The 19,769-nt window shown below is 41.8% G+C and overlaps 1 protein-coding gene and 1 long non-coding RNA gene across 9 annotated transcripts in view; one reads left to right on the top strand and one right to left on the bottom strand.

Moving 5' to 3' along the window:
- Positions 1-19,769, top strand: part of ENOX1 (ecto-NOX disulfide-thiol exchanger 1) — a 585,762-nt gene that overhangs the window by 113,807 nt on the left and 452,186 nt on the right. For 7 of the 8 annotated variants that reach the window (XM_086711591.1, XM_086711599.1, XM_086711571.1 and 4 more), the window contains exon 3: positions 8,874-8,939. The exons of the other annotated variant lie outside the window; for it this stretch is intronic. The gene's annotated coding sequence lies outside the window, so the exon portion shown is untranslated. The remainder of the gene's footprint in view (positions 1-8,873; positions 8,940-19,769) is intronic. 8 annotated transcript variants of the gene reach the window in all.
- On the bottom strand, positions 6,195-18,528 carry LOC147584751 (uncharacterized). The gene is made up of 4 exons (XR_015252960.1): positions 18,492-18,528; positions 11,491-11,609; positions 11,151-11,220; positions 6,195-6,418 (listed from the first exon to the last, which is right to left on the bottom strand). It is a non-coding gene; the product is annotated as an uncharacterized LOC147584751 (long non-coding RNA).

Raw genomic sequence — 19,769 nt, 5'->3', positions numbered from 1 at the left:
TGCCGGGGTCCTTTGGAAAAAACATGATTAGAGAAAAGCAGTAGAGAGGAAGTCTACAAACCAACAAGAAAACAAACAACCCACATTCAGTAGGAACAGAGAATGTATGACTCACAGGGACAAACACAGAGGCAGACACCCCCTCACTGTTTCCCTTTCAGACTTCAAAATGTTGTGAGGTGGGAGTCCTCACAGCTTCTGAGGGAGAGCCTGGCAGAGTGAAGCCTATTTTTAAAACTTGTATAGGTAGGATGCAGACTCAACAGCGTGTCCAGGCCTCCCAGTCCTGCCCCTTGTGTCTGTCTTCTTTAAATATGATCTGAATTATTTTAGTGATGATTCCACCTGGCTGAATTTCTCTCTTTTAAGTGATGTTTCAAAAAACCAGACCTGTCAGCAGTTTGGTTCTATCATTTTTGTTTTCCTTTTTCCTAATATTTGTTTGGGCTTTCGGTGCTTTTTGAGAAACCTAAAGACTAAGAGAGGAATCCCAGATGAAGTATATAAGGAGGTGCTGCTCTGCCAGTGAGTCATGGGCACATGTGCTTCTTCCATTGATGAGCAAGCTCCATCTGCGTCACCCTTAGGAGGGTTTCTGAAGAGCTTGTGCACGGGGGACCTTGTTGTTTGTAGTTAAAATGTCCATTTAGGGGCACCTGGATGGCTCAATTGGTTGAGCATCTGACTTCAGCTCAGGTCATGATGAAGCGGTTCATGGGTTCCAGCCCTGCATCGGGCTCTGTGCTGATGGCTCAGAGCCTGGAGCCTGCTTCGGATTCTATGTCTCCCCCTCTCTCTCTCTGCCCTCTCTCTTTCTCTCTCTCTCTCTCTCTCTCTCTCTCTCTCTCAAAAATGAATAAACATTAAAAAATTAAAAAATAAAATGTCCATTTAAAAAAATCTGTGTCACATTTTAGTTTAGGGTTTGATTTGCTCTATGTAAGGTTTGCTTTCGTGTTAACTGATTTTTTTTTTTTTTTTAGTTTTGTCAGTCACATTTTATAGAGTATTTAAATAGCGTCTAGACAGGATGAGCTAAAGGAAATGCAGCAGTAGCACCCCACCCTTATCCAGAATGTGTGTGCTCACATTGAGAGCAGCGCTCACAGGGCTCCTTGCACATTCTAGAGGATCCCCCAGAAGACTGTGATATATGTATGGTGTCATCTCCTGTGAGGGAACCTGGTTCCTAGCGTTAGCTCTGCCGGTCAGTTGCTGTGTGACCTTCAGCAAGACCCTTCACCTCATTTGCCCTCAGCTTTCTTGCAAGTTAATGGAAATAACACCAATAATAATCTTTCTCTTTCTTCCTTGAAAGATTACTGAAATAATTGTAAATTTGCTTTGAGTTGCAAAATCCATTTACTAAGCATTATATGTATTCATGTATATCCAAGTGGATATATGTGAGTGTGTGTGTGTCCATGGATCGCACATGCATACATTTGCTATTCACATTAAGGCAGCAATCAAGCAAGCAGAACTTGAGTTCTTCGGTGGACGCACTCTCGCTGCTTCCATATGTCTGCCATACGGCACGTGGCACCTTGTGTGGTCTTCGTAGGTCCTTCCCCAGGGATCTTCTGCATCTCAGTAAGTTCCGTCTCCTCCTCTTCAGCAATCGTCTTTGATTTCTCTTCCCCCCACACCCCCCCATATCCAGTCTATCTGTCGCCAATCCTGTCAGCTTTTTTTTCAAATGTATCTCAAACCCACCCACCTCTCCCACCCTTGACCAGACCACCATCATCAGCCTCCGTTGACCGCCTCTCTGTAATGCATTTTCCACATGGTAGCCAGAGTCACCTTTCACAAATGTAAAACACATTAAAATGAGCCCTGCTTAAAACTAGCCAGTGGCTCCTGGTGCTTTTAGCATGAAATTAAAACTCCTAACCATGATCAACTTGGCTCACCTTCGTGCCGTTCCTCTCTGCCTCGTTCACCAGACTCTGGTGAAGCTGAACTTCTTCAGCACACCATACTCTTTCTTACCTTAAGGGTTTTTAAAATCAGACTTTTTGTAGAGCAGGTTTGGGCTCACAGCAAAACTGAGCAGAAGGTACAGAGAATTCTCCTGTCTCTCCTCTCTCCCCTGCCCCCTACCCCATGCGCATGGGCAGGCGCTTCCCCTGTGGACATCCCACACGGGAGTGACGCTTCTTACAGCCGATGCTCCTACACTGACACACCTTTATCACCCAGAGCCCATAGTTTACTTTAGGGTTCACTCTTACTGTTGTACATTTTATGGCTTTTGACAATGATACAATGTCATATATCTGCCATCATATAGTATTGTACAGAACAGTTTCACTGTGTAAAAATCCTCTGTACTCTGCCTATTCATCCCTCCCTCTCCCCAACCCCTGGCAACCACTGATCTTTTGACAGTCTCCACCATAGTTTTGCCTTTTCCAGATGTCATACAATTGGAATTAGACAGTCTGTAGCCTTTTCAGATTATCTTCTTTCACTTACTAGCATGCATTTCAGCTTTCTCTCTGTCTTTTCATGACCTTAAGGATTTGCTGTAGCTTTTTGCTCTGCGTGGCTTTTCCTGTCCACCCTATTTAACTAGCCTCTCTTATCATACTGCCCTGTTGTATGCTCTTCATAGCACTTATTCCCTTCTAACATGTTCTTTCTGTTTACTGCCTGTCTCTCCAGCTACATCTTAAGCTCTGTGAGAGTGGAGGTCTTGTCTACCTTATTCCTGACTCTATCCCCAGTACCCAGACTAGTCCTTCATCCACAGTAGGTGTTCAGTAAATGTGATGAATTACCTGGGTATTAAGAACCTTTAGCTTTACTCTTCTCTTCCACCTGGTTTTCAAGGTGACAAACTCTTTCATTTACACTGCTTCGGGTTTTGTTCGGAAGAAGAGGCAGACATTCATGTTAAGTCACTGAGTCTGAGAATTATTTCTTGTTCACCTTTGGCTTCTGAAGCTTTCTTGGTTGTCTGCTGAATTTAATGGGTCTCCAGGCGAGTAGCAGTTGGTAGCCTTGGTGGGAATCAGTCACATCGCAAGAGAGAACAGAGGCAGTAGAAAATGATTAAGGGAAAATAGCAGAAAAGTATGATTTAACATTTATTGAGTCACACATTGTAGTCAAAGCTGTGTATAACATAAAAGCGAATTAGGAGACGAGTCAGATATAAAATGAGTGAGCACACACAAGCACACAAATACTGCAGAGAGGAGGGTATTTCTTCAGATGCCTTCTCTCATTTACCAAACTGTAGTCTTATCAAAATATATAGGCTAGTTCAGGAGGGAAATAATGCATCCAGTGCTTGTGGCCCAGTCATGCCCTATGGGGCACAGACAGGCCTGCAATTTCATTACTGCTTTTTAAAGAAACTTTCTCTAAGGCTAACAGACTTTCTGGGGAGGCCAAAGCAAGTGAAGCTGAGTTTAATGTTCTCATTAAAATGTTAAAGAGGCTTTATTCATGAGCGACTAAAGCTGTAATTGCTTTATCCTCGTAAACTATGAAAATATGTGGTGATCTCTTACAGAGGCATCCACCCAGTCCCCTCTGTCTGGAAGGTCTGTTTAATGGAGGGCTTGGCTGGATCAAGGAAGGGACTGAGAAGATTTCCCGGATTATATCCCTCAGGGACCTAGTGGAAGTGGTGGCAAGGGATACTCCTTCACTGATCTATTTTCATTCTGTAGCTCTTTTTTTTTAAAATTTTTTTTAATGCTTATTTCTTTTTTTTTTTTTTTTTAATTTTTTTTTCAACGTTTATTTATTTTTTGGGACAGAGAGAGGGCAGAGCATGAATGGGGGAAGGGCAGAGAGAGAGGGAGACACGGAATCGGAAACAGGCTCCAGGCTCCGAGCCATCAGCCCAGAGCCTGACGCGGGGCTCGAACTCACGGACCGTGAGATCGTGACCTGGCTGAAGTCGGACGCTTAACCGACTGCGCCACCCAGGCGCCCCTAATGCTAATTTCTGAGACAGAGAGAGACAGAGCATGAGTGGGGGAGGGGCAGAGAGAGAGGGGGACACAGAATCCGAAGGAGGCTCCAGGCTCTGCGCTGTCAGCACAGAGCCCCACGCGGGGCTCGAACTCACACACTGCGAGATCATGACCTGAGCCGAAGTCAGATGCTTAACCAATTGAGCCACCCAGGCGCCCCTATACCTCTTGTTTTGTATGCACTATTTGACTACTGAATCTGAAGTTCAGATCTGGAAATGACAGACGAACGCATATATAGGCACATGCACACAAATGTTGTGGAAGGGAGTGGTTTTTTATTGTTCCCATAAGCACTAGCTTATTGAGATGAGAATAGAAGAAATCCAAAAATGTTGAGGTATTACTGAAATTGAACGGAGAATTTATGTTGAAAAGGTGTCATGTGAATCACAGGGGAGAAGGCACTCAGAACTGGCTTCAGGAGGTATCAGATCCCTTTGCCATTCTTAATGCCCCAGTGCAAAAACATAGCTGTAGAACTTTAGGTAGTGAGTACAGATGGCAAATACAGCTATTTTTTTCTTTCTGGAAATGCTTGTCATACTGTATGGATATGACTGAAAAAGTAAAGCTGGGATTCTTGCACAGCTAGGAAACCATATTGTTGGAAAGCTCAAAATGAAATTTAGGAGGTAAAAAAGAGTTAAAACATGCTGTCTATTCTTCAATTCCCTATTATTAGAAAACCCTATTTGTTGAATGGTAACAAATCGGGGTCTCATGATATGCAGATGTAGTAAGGTAAGTAATATCTAGGGAGTGTTTAAAATTTTTTTCCCCACTGATGGGTCAGGTAGATGTTTTACTCTGGGTCAGATTTAAATTAAAATACATGTGTCCTAGAGCTGTCAACGTTTTTTTCTTCAAGGGGTCAAATCGTTCTCTTCAGAAGAGAGTGCAGGGCATTTGTTAAAAGCCATTCAAGTCTGAGGGAGCAGTGGAGTTGAAATCACAGGGGGTTCTTCCTATGTGATAGATTAGATAGGTTTCTGAGCAGTTCTTTTCTGGAGGGGTGATCATCTCAGCCTGATGATGTTAATGGTGTTCATGTTAAAAAGAACCTCTTACAGTTTTTGAACATAAAGTGAATTCCAACTTCTGGAATGCTGTTGATTGTGTGTAATGAAATACATTTTTAAAAACCTATTAAGAGATTCAGAACAAGATGTAACAAATTGCCACTGCGGGCTGGGCCAGCTCTGCCTCTTGCTCCTGCTTGATTGATGGGGCGTGACTTACAGTCTCTGTTTTGGGGAATCACTAATGTGGTCCCTGCGTTCTGAGGCGAATCCAGGGAGATGGGGACTCTGTAGGTTCTGTTTAGGCATAGTTCAGCTTGTCATGTCTCCTTTTCCCCTTATCCAAGGTAGGATCACAATCTACAGTGAACCCATTCTGGAGCTTTCTTGGCTTGCCTAGAAGATCTTAGGGGGATTGTGCCCAGGTCTTCACTTGCTAGTGTCACACAAAAACTGCTGAAGAAGTGTAATGGTATGATGAGACCATCAGAAATTAAAAAAAAGTGTGTATCATGGGAACAAATGGAAGGATTGACTAATTTCTCCCCAGCTAACTGTATTTTTTTTGAGAACTTTTGTCTGTTTTTTAGAGTTTTTATTTCTGCTCATTTGCTATTACAAAGTTGGTTGTCACATTGGGCTATTCTGTGTCCCCATCCAACCAGCCCCTCTTCCTTTTTACTAGATCTTGGAGGTGAGTTACATCCAAGATCCTATGTTGATTATGTAGGATCTACATAATCCTATGTAGATCTAATCCTATGTAGGATTAGATCTAATCTATGTAGGATTCTAATCCTATGTAGGATTAGATGACAATGCCAAAAACCTCAGGGAGTTTTCCAAAATGCTTTAGTGTATGACAGTGTTTTCCTCCAGCTACTTAGTTCTGTTGTGTCTTAGGCTTGTATTGATTGGTCAGTTGGTTGTTTGATTAATTGACTCATTCATCCATCAAATATTTTGAGAGCATATACTATATGTGAGGGGCATATGCTACATCTAGGGAATGGGATAAAAGACTGGGATTTGTCTACAAAGTTTTGCTGATAGTTCACAGGGGTTGAAAATAGAGTGCAATGCCCAAAGAAAACTAAGTTGCTTTTCTGCAAATCAAAGAGTATGTGTGCAATTGCCATATCGACAGCCTACTCTGTGGCATTCTCTGTAAGTGCGTTTCATGTGGGAAGTGGTACCAGACATTTTCTATATTACAACAATCTTCATATATTTATTAAGCTGTAACTTGTAAGGCTTCCCGATGGGGTGTTAAATGAGCCTTGTTGCGTGCTGCATTGTGTCTTTGTCAAGAAGCATTCAGTTAACTCTGACCTGTGTCATTCATCTTCCTTGGGCTGGTAATGAGGCACATTTCAGTCATTCCAGGAGGCTTTAGGGCATCTGCACAAGGAGAAGACTAATGAAAAGGTTGGATTTATGGGGGGTTGGAAGGAATGCACTTAAGGAGAACCAGGATAGAATGAAACCCTTTTGCCTAGTGTGTTTGATATCTTTGTACCCATTCAGCACAGCAGTAGAATAATCCTGAATTGTTCTACATTTTAAAACCTAAGAAAATGCTAGATTACTATGTCTTTAAAGTGTTTTTTTCTTCTCAACTGTTCACCTGGCATGTTAGGAGAATCTGGAAACTCTAAGTATAGCAGTGGAACAGTAGAGGCAGCCAACAATTCTGTCATTTCTAAGGTGTATGCTTGGGAGAATTGGCCACAGACTGATAACAGAGATTGACTCTAGGAGAGGAAAGAGAGAGGAGGGAAATAGAAGTGTGGGGATATTAGTGGAGCAAAGGGAAGAGAGATCAAGGGAAGAGAGAAGAAAGATGTTCTGTTGTCCTTGCTCCTGCCCCTTATCTCCTTCTCACAAAATAAGGGTGTGAAAAAGCCGGCAGATTGAAAGGAAAAAGATGAGAGTTGAATTAGAGACCAGTGGGCTCCTAGAGGTACTAAGGGAGAAGGAAAATGAATGAGAGAAATCACAAGAATAAGTGAGAGGGAAGGGGGCAGGATAAGAACTATATAAATGCAGGGAGAAGAGACAGGCAAAGAGAGGGGTGTGCACACGGTGGTCACACTGAGACCCTCGATTGCTGCCAGCAGTGCACCTGCCAAATAGCCAGTGTCCCTCACCTAAGACATTTTACTGACTTTTGTATTCAGTTTAATGCAATTCTCTTTATGGTCCCCAAATTGCTGGTTGCGGTTTCGTTGACACTCTCTGTGATCAAATGGCAAATGTGGAGGCACTGTTCTGTTATCCCTGCCCCCTTGCAGTGTTCCGCAGACTTCTGCGTTAGTGCTTCTTGTATTTGATGTTTGCCATTCCTCCTTGTCTACAGGTAGGAGAGTTGAAAGGGAAAAAAATATTCCTAAGGCTGCCACGTTTATAGCTCATGCATACAAATATTCAAAGCAGTTGAACAAAAGCTATAAAACCAGAGTCAATTTTTTTTTAAGTAAGGTAGTTGACTCTTTCATTGCTGGTACAGGGACTTGCCCTAACCTAACACCACACTCGCTATGCCTACAGGTGTGCTGCTTCTTGAAAAAATGTTCATCTTTGTTTGTTTGTTTGTTTTTCAAAGCTCAGCACAGGAAGCTGCTTTGATATTCCAGATCTGGGTCAGGTGCTTTCCAAGTGTGTACCAGTGCCCAACTCCATACCCTGCTTTCCTGTGCTGACCTTTCCCTGTTAGACCTATAACTCTGTGTTGTAATCTCTATCCTTCTACTAGACTTTGGGCTCTTTGCACAATGTTAGTTATTGTGAATTACCTAAGTAGATATTCACTTACTGGTTATAGAATGAATGCATGGCCTATGATGCTGGTCTTTTGAGTATAAAGCAAAATCCTTCTAGAATTATGCTATGCTTTTAGGTATCAGTTTACAATCAGCCTACGTGTTCTGGAAAAGAAAAGGTGATTTAGGCAGCAGGAGGGGGTTTCTGGGGAGTTTAGTAAGTCCCCAGATTCTCGCAACTATAGTAAGGGGATTGTGATTTCATTAACTCCTGGCCACCGGAGGACAGTCTTGAAGTTTCAGGCAACTTCCTTCTTGTGATTCTAGTAATCATAGGCCAGATGTACTTCAGAACCATGCTTCTCAGACTTTAATGTGCATGGGAATCAGCTGAGGTTGTTGTTAAAATGCAGATTTTATTCCAGTAGGTTTCAAGTGGGTTCTCAGGGACAGCATTTCAGGCTCTTGGGTGATGCTGAGGTTGCTGCTCTATGGATCTGACTTGAGTAAGAGGACTTCAAAATACTTTCTAGAAAATAAAGTTGGGATTTATTCTATGAAAAGATCTAGATGCATTTTTATAGTTTTTACAACAACAGATTTTCTTAGAGACAACTTAAAAGTATTTGTTATTTTATCTTAGAAATTTGTAAGAGGTCTTTCCCACACTTAAAAAATAGTAATCTTATACTGATCAGCCACCCAAACTGGTTTTGAATGATAGTTCCCTTAACTAACATACAGCTTTATTCATTTAGGCTTTCTTAGATTTGGGAGGCCCTGGCTCTAGCATTGGCCTTGATGCAGCTACTTTGGCAACAAGGACTATTTTCAGAGCAGAAATATTCTCCGGAAGATTGACAGTTCATAGGCTGTGTTTCTGTTAAGACCTTCACATTTATTGATCGTTACCAGGTTAGCACCATGCAGAGACCTTCTCCAAGGGCAGTCAGTTGGAATGGCTAGAAATGCAAAAGGGCAGTGTTCAGCTTGAACTTTGCAAGTGAAACCTTGCATCTGCTTACATGTGTTCAAACAGCTCTCTGAATTTGATGTTTAGAGTTTCTTCTAACAAGGTGGCCTTTATTTTACAGGTCCTTTGCAGCCAGCATGATATCATATCTATAAGACATGGAGGAGAGAGAGCTCACCATGCTCAGGTAAAGGGACGGTGTGGCCAGGGAGCAACAAGTAGGACTAAGGACAGGTTGTTTGTCACTGTAGGAGAGGTGATTCAGCTTAATTATACCATTGACGTCATTCTCTTACGTGTGTTTTACTCACGTCTGCCTGGGGTGCAGAGGGCCTGTTCTGGGTGAGCTCAGTGAACTAACATGAATTGGGGGAACATCTACAAAGTACCTACAACAGGGCCTCTGTAAACAGCCCGTGGGGAAACAGGACTAGTCACGGGAAATCTCCTTGCATTTTTTACAGAGTCAACGTAGAATTATTGTTCATCTTACTAGAATTATTCATCAACATAGAATTATTGTTCATCATACTATTGTTCGTCTTTATTACCCTATCAGAAGGCTTTCATCTTTTCAACATGTATGTAAATATGTGAATATTGAAACTCTTCTAATTAAAGTCTTATCTCTGTCCCCTTATCTGGAGTTGCTGTTCTAAATATCCTTTGCATCTTCCTTTTAAATAAATGCATGTCTCACAACTTTGATTTGCCCAAATAAGACACCAAGATTAATTTTCCATTAACCTTTATTGCTTCTGTTTCTTTCTAATCATCTTTTTAGAGGATTAAAGAGTTCCCATTGGGTCAGCCTTTATATAGGATATAAATCATCTTTTTCTTTGATGGTCTTTATGGAACTGCTGTGGAAGGTGGTGATCTTTGGTCTGGTGACTGCACTTGCCCCTGTAACTGAGTCAAAGCATCTGTAGAAAGACCCACATGGAGAGTTCTGTTGACTGGCAATTTTTTCATTGGCCTCCCTTCTTTTGTGACCCAAGTTATATTAGTTACCTCTGGTGGAAACTAACAAAAATAACAATAAACTATGTGGCCTAAACAACACACACTTACACTCTTACAGTTCTGGAGGCCAGAAGTGTGAAACCAAGGTCTCGGTGAGGTTGGTTTCTTCTAAGAGCTGTGAGGGAGAATGTCTTCCATGCCTGTCTCCTAGCTTCTGGTAACCTCAAGTGTTTCTGGTGTATAGATGGCCATCCTTCTCCCTGTGTGTTCACATTGCCTTCCTTCTACATGTGTCTATCCCTTGTTCAAATTTCCCCCTTTTAGAAGGATACCTTTCATACTGGATGAGGGCCTGCTTTAATGACTTCATCATAACCTGACCATCTTCAGAGGCTCCACTTCTAAATCAGGTCACATTTATGTGCATAAGAGATAAGGACTTCAATAGCATTTTGGAGTACACATTTCAAAACCGATCACACTGTCAAAGGAATGGAGACTCCATTCGTTTTGGCATCCCTTCAAGAAGCTAGCACACTGCCTGTTGCTTAATATTGGTTGGATGAGTGAAGGACAAAGACCATAAAGGCCCCGGTCAAATTTAAGTTAAGAAATAAAGCGCAAGGATCAGACGTGGATGGGCATTATGCTGACCCTTGGCCTCAGTGCGTGCTTGCTTTCAGGACATTCCAAGTTAAGCAACATCACGGATGTGCTGAGGTTTTTCCTTTAAGAGTGATGGCAAATAACAGTTCTTACAAAATAGAGCCCTCGGTGTAAGCAACTCATGCTTTGTCATTTCAGGCTGAACTGCCAATTTACATGCTGCCTCTGTCAGCACGTGGAGATATCCTTCCCGCTAATTCAATACCATTTAAATCATACTTAGTCGGGCTCTTCTTCCTTCCCAGTCGCGTTGCCTTGCGCTTATTAAACGTAACGTCGTGTTCCCCAGCGCTAATCCATAAAGGCTATGCTAAGACACATCTGCTCTTGTTGTGTCAGCTGCCCCCTGTATGCTTCCTTAGCTGAAAATGATTGAAAGTTATCTTTTGAGTGTTTGGATTTGAGTGTGGATCAAATATGAGGATCCTGGTCTCCAGGTATCACTTAAATGACCCGTTCTTTAGAGCTGTTTCTTTAGAAAGCCCCTTTTTCCTGTAAGGGAAGAGCTTTCTGGCCATGTCTACCTTACTTCCAGGAAAGGATTGCTTTTTATACCCGAAGGAAGCCTCCTGCGGAGAGAAGCCAAAGGCCAGTGAGGGATTTCCACCTGGGGGTGAAGTAAGCATGTGTAGGAGCCTGAGAATTGATGTCAGCCCCTGGGGTAGTGTTACTTGTTGGCAGGCCAAGGTCTAGGAATGACTGAGTGCCTCAGGCCCTGGCCTTCCCTGAGGACTGCACAGCAGGTGGGCTGGAATAATTGACTTACAATCTTCTCAATCCTTTGGATGCTTTGATGTTCCTGGGGGTGGGGCCGCAGTCTGAGTGGTTGCATTGGCCTAGACAGCATAGATTTATAAGTTGATGACAGGCAGTAGAAAACGAAAAGGAAAATAAACATTCATTTTACCATTTTTCACACCGACATTAGTCCGAAGAAAATTGGTAAATCAAATGACAAATATTTATGGAGTGTGTGATGCAGGCATGGTTCTACCAGATGCTGTATACGGATGTATAACTTCATCCTGGCGCCTGCACTGCTTACCTGGCTTTTCCATTTTGTTCAGGAGCCTACTACCTTTGATTAGAGGCCTTCTATCACTTACCACGAGAGTGTCTACAGGGCTTCGTTAAAATGAAGACAACTGGCAGGCTCAGTTGGTAGAGCGTGCGACTCTTGATCTCGCAGTCCTGAGTTTGAGCCCCACGTTGGGCGTAGAGCTCACTAAAAAACGAAAACAACCAATTTATATTGTTACACAGCGATCGATTCAGAGTGATGATGGAGCCGCCCGCCATTTTGATGTGGAAATGGTGGGGTTCAGAGCAAATGGTCAAGAAAGAATTCTTGAGATGTCTTTGGTGCAAAAAGTGGTTGGCCCACGCGCAAAGAGAGCTAGCTGTACTGGGGGTGTGAGGAGTGGCTGATTATATACTTGGAAGTTGGGAGGGGGTTAGGGATAGCGTAAGTCTCTAAGGACATTTGGGAGCAAAGTTTCCAGGAGCTTGAGGGGGCTAGTTATTGTTAGGAAAAGGTCCTTTATTACTGTCTAATAAAACCATAGTCATGAGACCCTTCAGATGTATATCAGGGGGCCATACTCTTGGAGGATGATTGCTAACATATATCTTGGGGGGTAGAGATAAAGGAACTTTCCAAAGGAATTTTTACATGTTAAAGAAGACTTATAGGATCCTGGAGGTTGCGATTATGTTTAAGCTAAATTTGCCTTTTGCCCTTAGCAAAGTATTAATAGCAAGGCAGTTGAGGTCCTAGAGGAAGGTCACTCTGCCTGTCTCAAGGACTTGTCAATGTAAGTTGTAAGGAAATTTCACTTTTTTTTCTTTTGCCTCTGTTCCCCACATCACTTTGGCAATTATGTGTAGAGTTCAGTGAGCAATTGCATTTTGGTCATTAAACTGTCCTTAAATATCTTGCTGTGTACTCTAAAGTATGCACTACTACAGTTAGAACATTCTAATAAATCCTATTTTAATAGGTCATTTTATGTGTGCCTAATACTTCTCTACTATTAAAGAGAAAATAAATGAGAAATAAAACCTTAAGTGCGTTGAAAACTAAAAATGAATTTATTGTTGCTGAGTCTTTTCCCCACTTCCATTTTGCGTTCTCCACTTTCACTAATCTTAGATTTTTGAAAATTCACATGTAATAGTTTTATGGAATTGGTAAAAATATATCCATTGTTGGGGCTCCTGGGTGGCGCAGTCGGTTAAGCGTCCAACTTCAGCCAGGTCACGATCTCGCGGCCCGTGAGTTCGAGCCCCGCGTCAGGCTCTGGGCTGATGGCTCAGAGCCTGGAGCCTGTTTCCGTTTCTGTGCCTCCCTCTCTCTCTGCCCCTCCCCCGTTCATGCTCTGTCTCTCTCTGTCCCAAAAATAAATAAACGTTGAAAAAAAATTAAAAAAAAAAAGAAAAAAAAATATATTCATTGTTAAACTCTGATTTTCAAAAAAGGGAAAATAATTTTCACGTCCTTTTAGTTGATAATTAACGTGGTAGTTTTTTTTTATACCTCTGAGATTAGAGTGTTATTTATGATACATGGGAAATATTCTAATTAAAGAAATTATACTTTGAATCAAGACTCTATCAAACTTCCACAGAAAATGTTTGCACATGAGTAATTTAAAATAGGAATCTTAGTGTTTGTTCTGTCTGGGTTCTTCTCTGCCTCTCTCTCCTGATGGTTCCTTCTTTGTTTCTTTTAAACCCATGAGTTTATGTTCAGTGTTTTTAAGCTGATAAAGTGTAAGCAATGAAGAAGGGCTTTGTGCTCCTGGCAGAGAACTCGGAAGCTTGGTGTCCTCCTCCTTATTTTGCTCACCCTACATTTAGTCATCACTAAGCTCTGTCAGGTTTCTAGAATTCTTTCATATTTTTACTTTCCTTTTTCTTTACGTCTATGGACATCCCTTTCCAGGCTTTTCTTTCATTTTGTTTGTTTCTTTCATTTTGTTCATACAGCCACTCATTCATTCATTCATTCATTCATTCGTTGTCCTTTGTACGTGTGCAAAAATTGCTCTGGCGATAGCATCAAGGCTATTATAATTAGGAGATTATCCTGCAAAAGTCGTTGCTCTGATGGGGCTCCATGGTAAATATAACTTACACATGGGAAGAGGAGCAACTGATTTGGCTTGGGCCAGTCCAGAAATACTCTAGAGAGAAATCGGCCTTCGGGTGGAGATTGGAACGAATAGAACATTGCCAGATGGCTTGGTGTGGTGGAGAGAAAGCGTTTCAAAGGAGACAGAGGGCGGGTGGCTTCGCACAGAGCTGTGCTGGGCGGAGTGTGTGCTCCTTGCCATTTGGGTGTAGATGGAGCACGAGGTGGGACAGAGGATGCGAGGCTAGACAGGGAGGCAGGAATCACACCTAGAAGGTCCCCTTAACATGTTGCTGAGCCTGCCTTCCTGTCTCATGTCTACAAGTTGCAGTTGCCTTCAGTTCATTGTGCACATGGTGATGAGGCTGACCTCGTGTTAAGAAGTGCTTATCTCCTGCCCAGCTCCTGCCTGGTCTCCTTGCTTCCCAAGGGAAGTCCAGCCTTCCTAACTGGTCATTTGAGGATCTCAGCCATTTCTCTCTTTTATTTACTTTGAAAATCCTTGACCCCAGCTAGATTTGCTGCCTTGCTTTGCACACAGTTTGTCCCTTTTTCTTCCAAGCTTCCCTTTTCAAAATCCACCCATACTCCACAATCCCACTCAAATTCATATCCTTTGTATGAAAATTTTCTCCACTCATATGCAATTTTACCCCCTCTGAACTCCAGGGGAACTTTTGAGGGACTCTTCCCATCACAATTTCATATGCTTCTTCATATCCCCCATGTTACTTATAATACTTTCGGAGAACCATTGCGTGGTGCAGGGAAGGGCCACCTGCCTATTACATACCCTGTCTATGCCAAAAGAGCAACTTCTTGCATAGAGCAGGCATCGCATTGATGTTTGTTAAAAGAGTAGAGAGAAACAGAGTTCCTTTAATTTGTAAGGCTCTTACAGAGGTGGAACTGAGGGATTGATTAATTGTCATATGAAAGAGGCAGTGGTTAATGTAATGTCCAGATGAAACTCTTGCAGGGCAGAATAATTGTTGGTGGAAGGCAGAAGGATTCCATTCAACAAAAAGCAGAATATGTATAGAAAAGAAACACATTCTGGAGACTAGGGCTTAGACACGGGAAGAAGAAACTTAGAAAGCCATTAAGCCATATGTGAGTGGTCTTGACAGTGAATGACAAATGACCTAACAGGTAAAAGCACCTATATTGCATTAAGATGCTCTGCATCTTTATATGAGATGGCCTCTGGAAGACCTGATTCAATTTAAGACTCCTCAGTTGCAGATCTGGAGACAATCACAAATTCAGAAATATATTTATGAATGTCTGTTGCCACTGAGCTCAAAAGACCATAATCCTATTACTTGTGATTTTGAAAAGGGTAAACATGAATAACTGAAAGGAGATATTGATTAAAGAAGTAATATGAACAGGAATAATGGAATTAAAGTAATTGAGGCAATATTGGGCCTAATGGACCTTGTTCTCTTAATGCCTTTCTTCTGCTCTTTGTATTGAGTTGGCCCTAAAGTCGATTGGACCATGTGCACAGAAAGAGAAGGACGTAATGGAAGAGTTAGTATTGGTGTCTATAAAAAAATCAATCTGTTGTTCTTACAGAAGAACATCAGTCAGTCTGCGAAATCGATTAATTGGATTTTTTTTACATTTGGCTTATGAGATAATGAGACACATGACGGGAAAAGACTACATGCCTTGCACATAGTAGATACTCAGTAAATGTTTCTTGAATTAAAAACCAACGGGTACCATGGATTTAGTTTACAAATAACTTCAGCGTAAGCCCTTTTGTCAGTAGTAATTCAGTCCGTCGTTCCTTTGGCTTGACTATCCATGGTACTGTAAATTTGGATTCCTCAGTTTCCTAGGATCTCTGAAGTGAGTTCTCTCACATTTCTACTGCCAAGCCGTCCAGGCCAGCTTCATTTAATCGGGGATCTCTGCATGTCTTAGGGTCCGAGTTATTTTCTGTGGCTAGACTTTCTGCCCCATCGTGCCCTGGCAGTTTACATTGTTTCACACATCGTTTTGATGAAGTTACTCCCTGTTCAGTGTCTCACTCAGACTTCAGCACCTCTCATCCACACTTGCCTTCCCACCACCTCCTACCCGGATTCGACGGGGAGGACAGTTTTGTTTTCATTTTCGAACATGGTCAGTATTCTCCTTGGAGTCCTTCCTCTCATAGCTATATATATCCAATTAAGAGTCAGTTCTGCCTCAGGCAATAGTTATATTCCTTCAAACTGTGGATTACCAAAACCTGTTATGAAGACAATGATTTCAGTGGGATAAATGGCGTTAGAGACTACAGACTTGCAGGTGCACGGCCACAAGGTTATTTTACCTACAGTTATTTCAGTAATAATGGTGTTTTCAATCTGTATAAGTCTGCAACTTCAAAACCAGTAGGTCACTGAAAAAAAGTACAATGTTTTACTATATCTCTTCTTACAAGTATGCAGTGCACTAAACCGGTACTGAAAAAAAAATTATTTCAAATCTTTATGAGCCACTATGGTGACAAACAGAGAAAAAAAAGACTTAAAACCGCTGTATTGTAAGCAGAAGAGCTTCTTTTTTCCCTTATGCCAGCAGCCTTAGTCTGCAAAAATAAATCTCATTGTTCAATCAATTGATCACTTTATATTTCATACACATTATGCAAACTCCACAGAAGAAATGTTTTTAACGTTTATTTTTCGAAGCTGTGTCTCAGCCCTTTTTCCTCCATTGGGCATGACACTTGCTATTCGACTCTCTTGCCTGGCAGTTTTTTTCCCTCTGAATACTCTCTTTTTGGCTAATTATCGATTCCAGGATCTCGTTAGTAGTTCACGTTTTTGAGAATTCTTACAGGTGTTCTGAAATAGGGGCATACTTTTATGCCCAATACATACAGTGCCCAATACATTGTTAGAACAGTGAGAAGCATTAGTTTATAAGAGCAGGCAATTATCAAATTCAGTTCCACCTACACCCCAGTTGCTATTTTTCCTACCTCCTGTTCCTCCTGAACATCGAGCCTTACTGTCTTAACGGTGAAGAAAAATTGAGTAATGCCCGTTTCAGTGTGAAAAAATGAGGAGTGGCTGACCGTTTTCAGGTTAAAGACGAGTACATGTTTTAGTTCCTGGCCCTTCCTGAAACTCCATTAAAATGACTTTTAAGGGATTTTTTTTTTTTTTAAGGCACACACCCATAAGAACAAAGAAATGAGGTTAACAGCCACAGCATTTGGGAATCTGGGATACAGATGGATGAATGTTAGCATATAGAGCAGGCCTGAGAAAGCAGAATTTTAATCTGGCAGGGGAGAAAGGAAGAAGGAGCCCAGTTTACACCAATGAAACCTGCAAAAGCTCAGGAATTTTGAGCAACAAGAACCCTCTGGAAATGGGAGTGAAGAAAGGGTTAACCTTAGGAGTGTTCCGCTGAAAGTTTAGATCTGCTCTCAAACTGTATACATGTAGATAACTGTCCCTCTTCCCCTCCAACAGAGCAATGGAGATTTTTTTTTTTAATGTAGAAATGATAAAATAGGTTTCTGGGTTAGCAGATATCAGGGAAAGTTAAAAGTGGTATTATATAGTCTTGAAATCAGGGAAATTGCATTGACTTACCAAATCCTGACAACCACAGCAGCTACCCTCTTATGCCCCTTAGCCTGAGAGCAGGCAGGATGATACCCTACCTGAAGGAGGCTCCAAGAGACTTCCTTGGTGTTGTGACCTAAAAATAAAACTCAAGGATACTGATATCAAGCGTTCCCCTGAAGAAGAGGCCTAACTAGAACAATCCTAAAATAAATCCCAAATCAACAACCCATCCTCTCCAACCTTACTGTTGGCTTTCTAGTTCCCCACTTCTAAATATCAGCACACAGCCAAGGATCGTCAGATATTTAAGAAAAGTATTATAAGAAATAGAAACTAAAACGTGCAAACATTAAAAAAAGCATCTTGGAGAAAACAGGACCTTTTCAGGAAGAAGAAATCTTAAAAAAGAAATCATCTGTATCTACAGAGAGATGAAGTGTGGTATTGAAGCCACGAAAGAGAATAGAATTTACAAGGGTTAGAAGACCAAGGTAAGCAAATTCTAGGATGTGGAGTAATAAGAATAGAAAATAATACAAAAAGAGAAAATGTATAGGATTGCTTCATGAAGTCCAGTGCCTAAAAATAATAACCCAAGATTGAGAGATTATGGAAAACAGAGGACAGAAAACCATCCAAGAAATAATTTAACAAAATTTCCCACAACCAGGGTACCTGGGTGGCTCAGAAGGTTAAGCATCTGACTTGATTTCGGCTCAAATCACGATCCCATGGTAGTGAGGTCGAGTCCCACATTGGGTTTGTGCTCAGCATGGAGCCTACTTAAGACTCTCTCTCCCTCTCCTTCTGCCCCTCCCCAACGTGCATTCTCTGTCTCTCTCAAATTTTTTTTCCTCACAATCAAAGATAGAAGTTTCCAAGTAAAATGTTACCAATACATTCTCGTGAAACTTTACAAAATTACGGTACGCTCTAATAAATGACAGGGTAAGCCCATAAAAACACCCAGGATCCCAGAGACAGGACCAACACAAGAGCCAGGAGTGTGGCAGGACTAGTGATCCTCTCATGTAATTTTGGGATAGGTAGAGGGGTTCAGGAGAGACTTCTTCAAGATGGAGAAACTGATAAGACACCCGCTGTGTGTGTGTGGAGAGGAGAGTTGGAAGTCTAGGGGAGGAGTTGGGGAGAACCTCATGATAAGTATATAGGAAACTAACGCAAATTAAATGTAACAGTGATTAACTCCAGGAAAGACAAAAATTAAGTAGAAAAGGAAATGTTATCACGGCATATTACACAATTCAATTACTAATAGTGTCTCCATGGCAATAATGATATGAAAATTGACATTCAAGCTAATCAAAATTGTGGTGGAAATCTGAGAGGATGGGAACATGGGGCATGTATATGTGTGTGAAAGAACACTTACCCTTATCTTCCTCCCTGGTAAACCAACGGGTAGTGCCTAAAATGGGAAAACCGAGAAGTGGTACCATAGGCATGTTATTTAAATCAGTTGTCAATTTTGCCTCATTATAGCACACACAGAAACTGATTACTTAATAATGCCGCAAGCTCAGGACATCCATTTGGAGAACACTGCATGGATAAGAAACTTCCAAATAGAACCTTTTCACATTTTCTAATGAGAAACCTGAGCTTGCTTTCATGACCGTTACTTTTTAAATATTGCTTTTATTATATGCCTGGGAAAGCTAAATGCACTTCTTCATCAAGATTTCAATGATTCTCTAAATTCTTGTTAGTCGCTATCAAATATTGTACAAGTAGTGATTTAGAAAATTTCAAACCACTTCACCACTATTGTGAATTTTACAAAAGTTCAAAATTTTTAAAAGTCAATAGCTTCAATCCTTTTTTTTTTTTAACTACAGAAGTGCAACACTCTGACATTCCCCATCTGAAGAGAGCAAAAATGATGAAGCTCTACGTGGTAAAATATGTGTTTATTGTTACAGTAGGCATCTCATAGGTAGCTTGGTTGCCAACGAAAGTGCACATTAGCCCCGCATGGAAAGAAGCAGCTGAAACACTTTAGGAGAGAATTTGGGGAGCTTCCAGCTGTAGCTTTGCCTACCAGGTCCCCTTCCCAAACTCTTCCCAAACTCTCAAATACCCACCAGCATCTTCAAGGGGCACTCACTTCTCCACGAAGGGGAGGGGTGCCTCTTGCAGCAGCCTGTTGAAGCGGGGATCCACAGACGTGTTTAATGTCTCTCTCAGTTGAGCAGGGAGCACTGTGCCTTTGGACTCTGGCAAAGCTGATGGCCAGTGGTCATCTGTCCCCGGGTGCCAGTTACCCAGACCCCACCTGGTGCCCTGGGGCTGAGGTATGTCAGTACCTCGTGAAAACGTGGAACCCGCTCGTAGCAGAGCAGAATGTCAAAACCTGCTACCGGTTGGAAAGCACTGACTTCCAGATGTGGAAGCAGAGTCCACAATAATTACTTAGAGAGCTGAAGGCACCTAGGAGGCGCTTACAGTTGAAACTGTTATGAATAAATTGGTACAAATACAAACTACCTTAAAAAGAAAAATCTCTCATGTGTTCCTATTAGAACTTCCAGACCTTTTGTCTTTTTTTTTTTGTTTGTTTTGAAGGAGAGAGAGACAGAGCATGAGTGGGGGAGGAGCAGAGAGAGAGGGAGACACAGAATTCGAAGCAGGCTCCAGGCTCTAAGCTGTC

Source organism: Puma concolor, chromosome A1 (genome assembly GCF_028749965.1).
Source record: "Puma concolor isolate L17-30 chromosome A1, mPumCon1.1.hap2, whole genome shotgun sequence".
NCBI lineage: Eukaryota > Metazoa > Chordata > Mammalia > Carnivora > Felidae > Puma > Puma concolor.
Note: the sequence above shows the minus strand (reverse complement) of the source record. Positions and strands in the feature narration are given on the sequence as shown.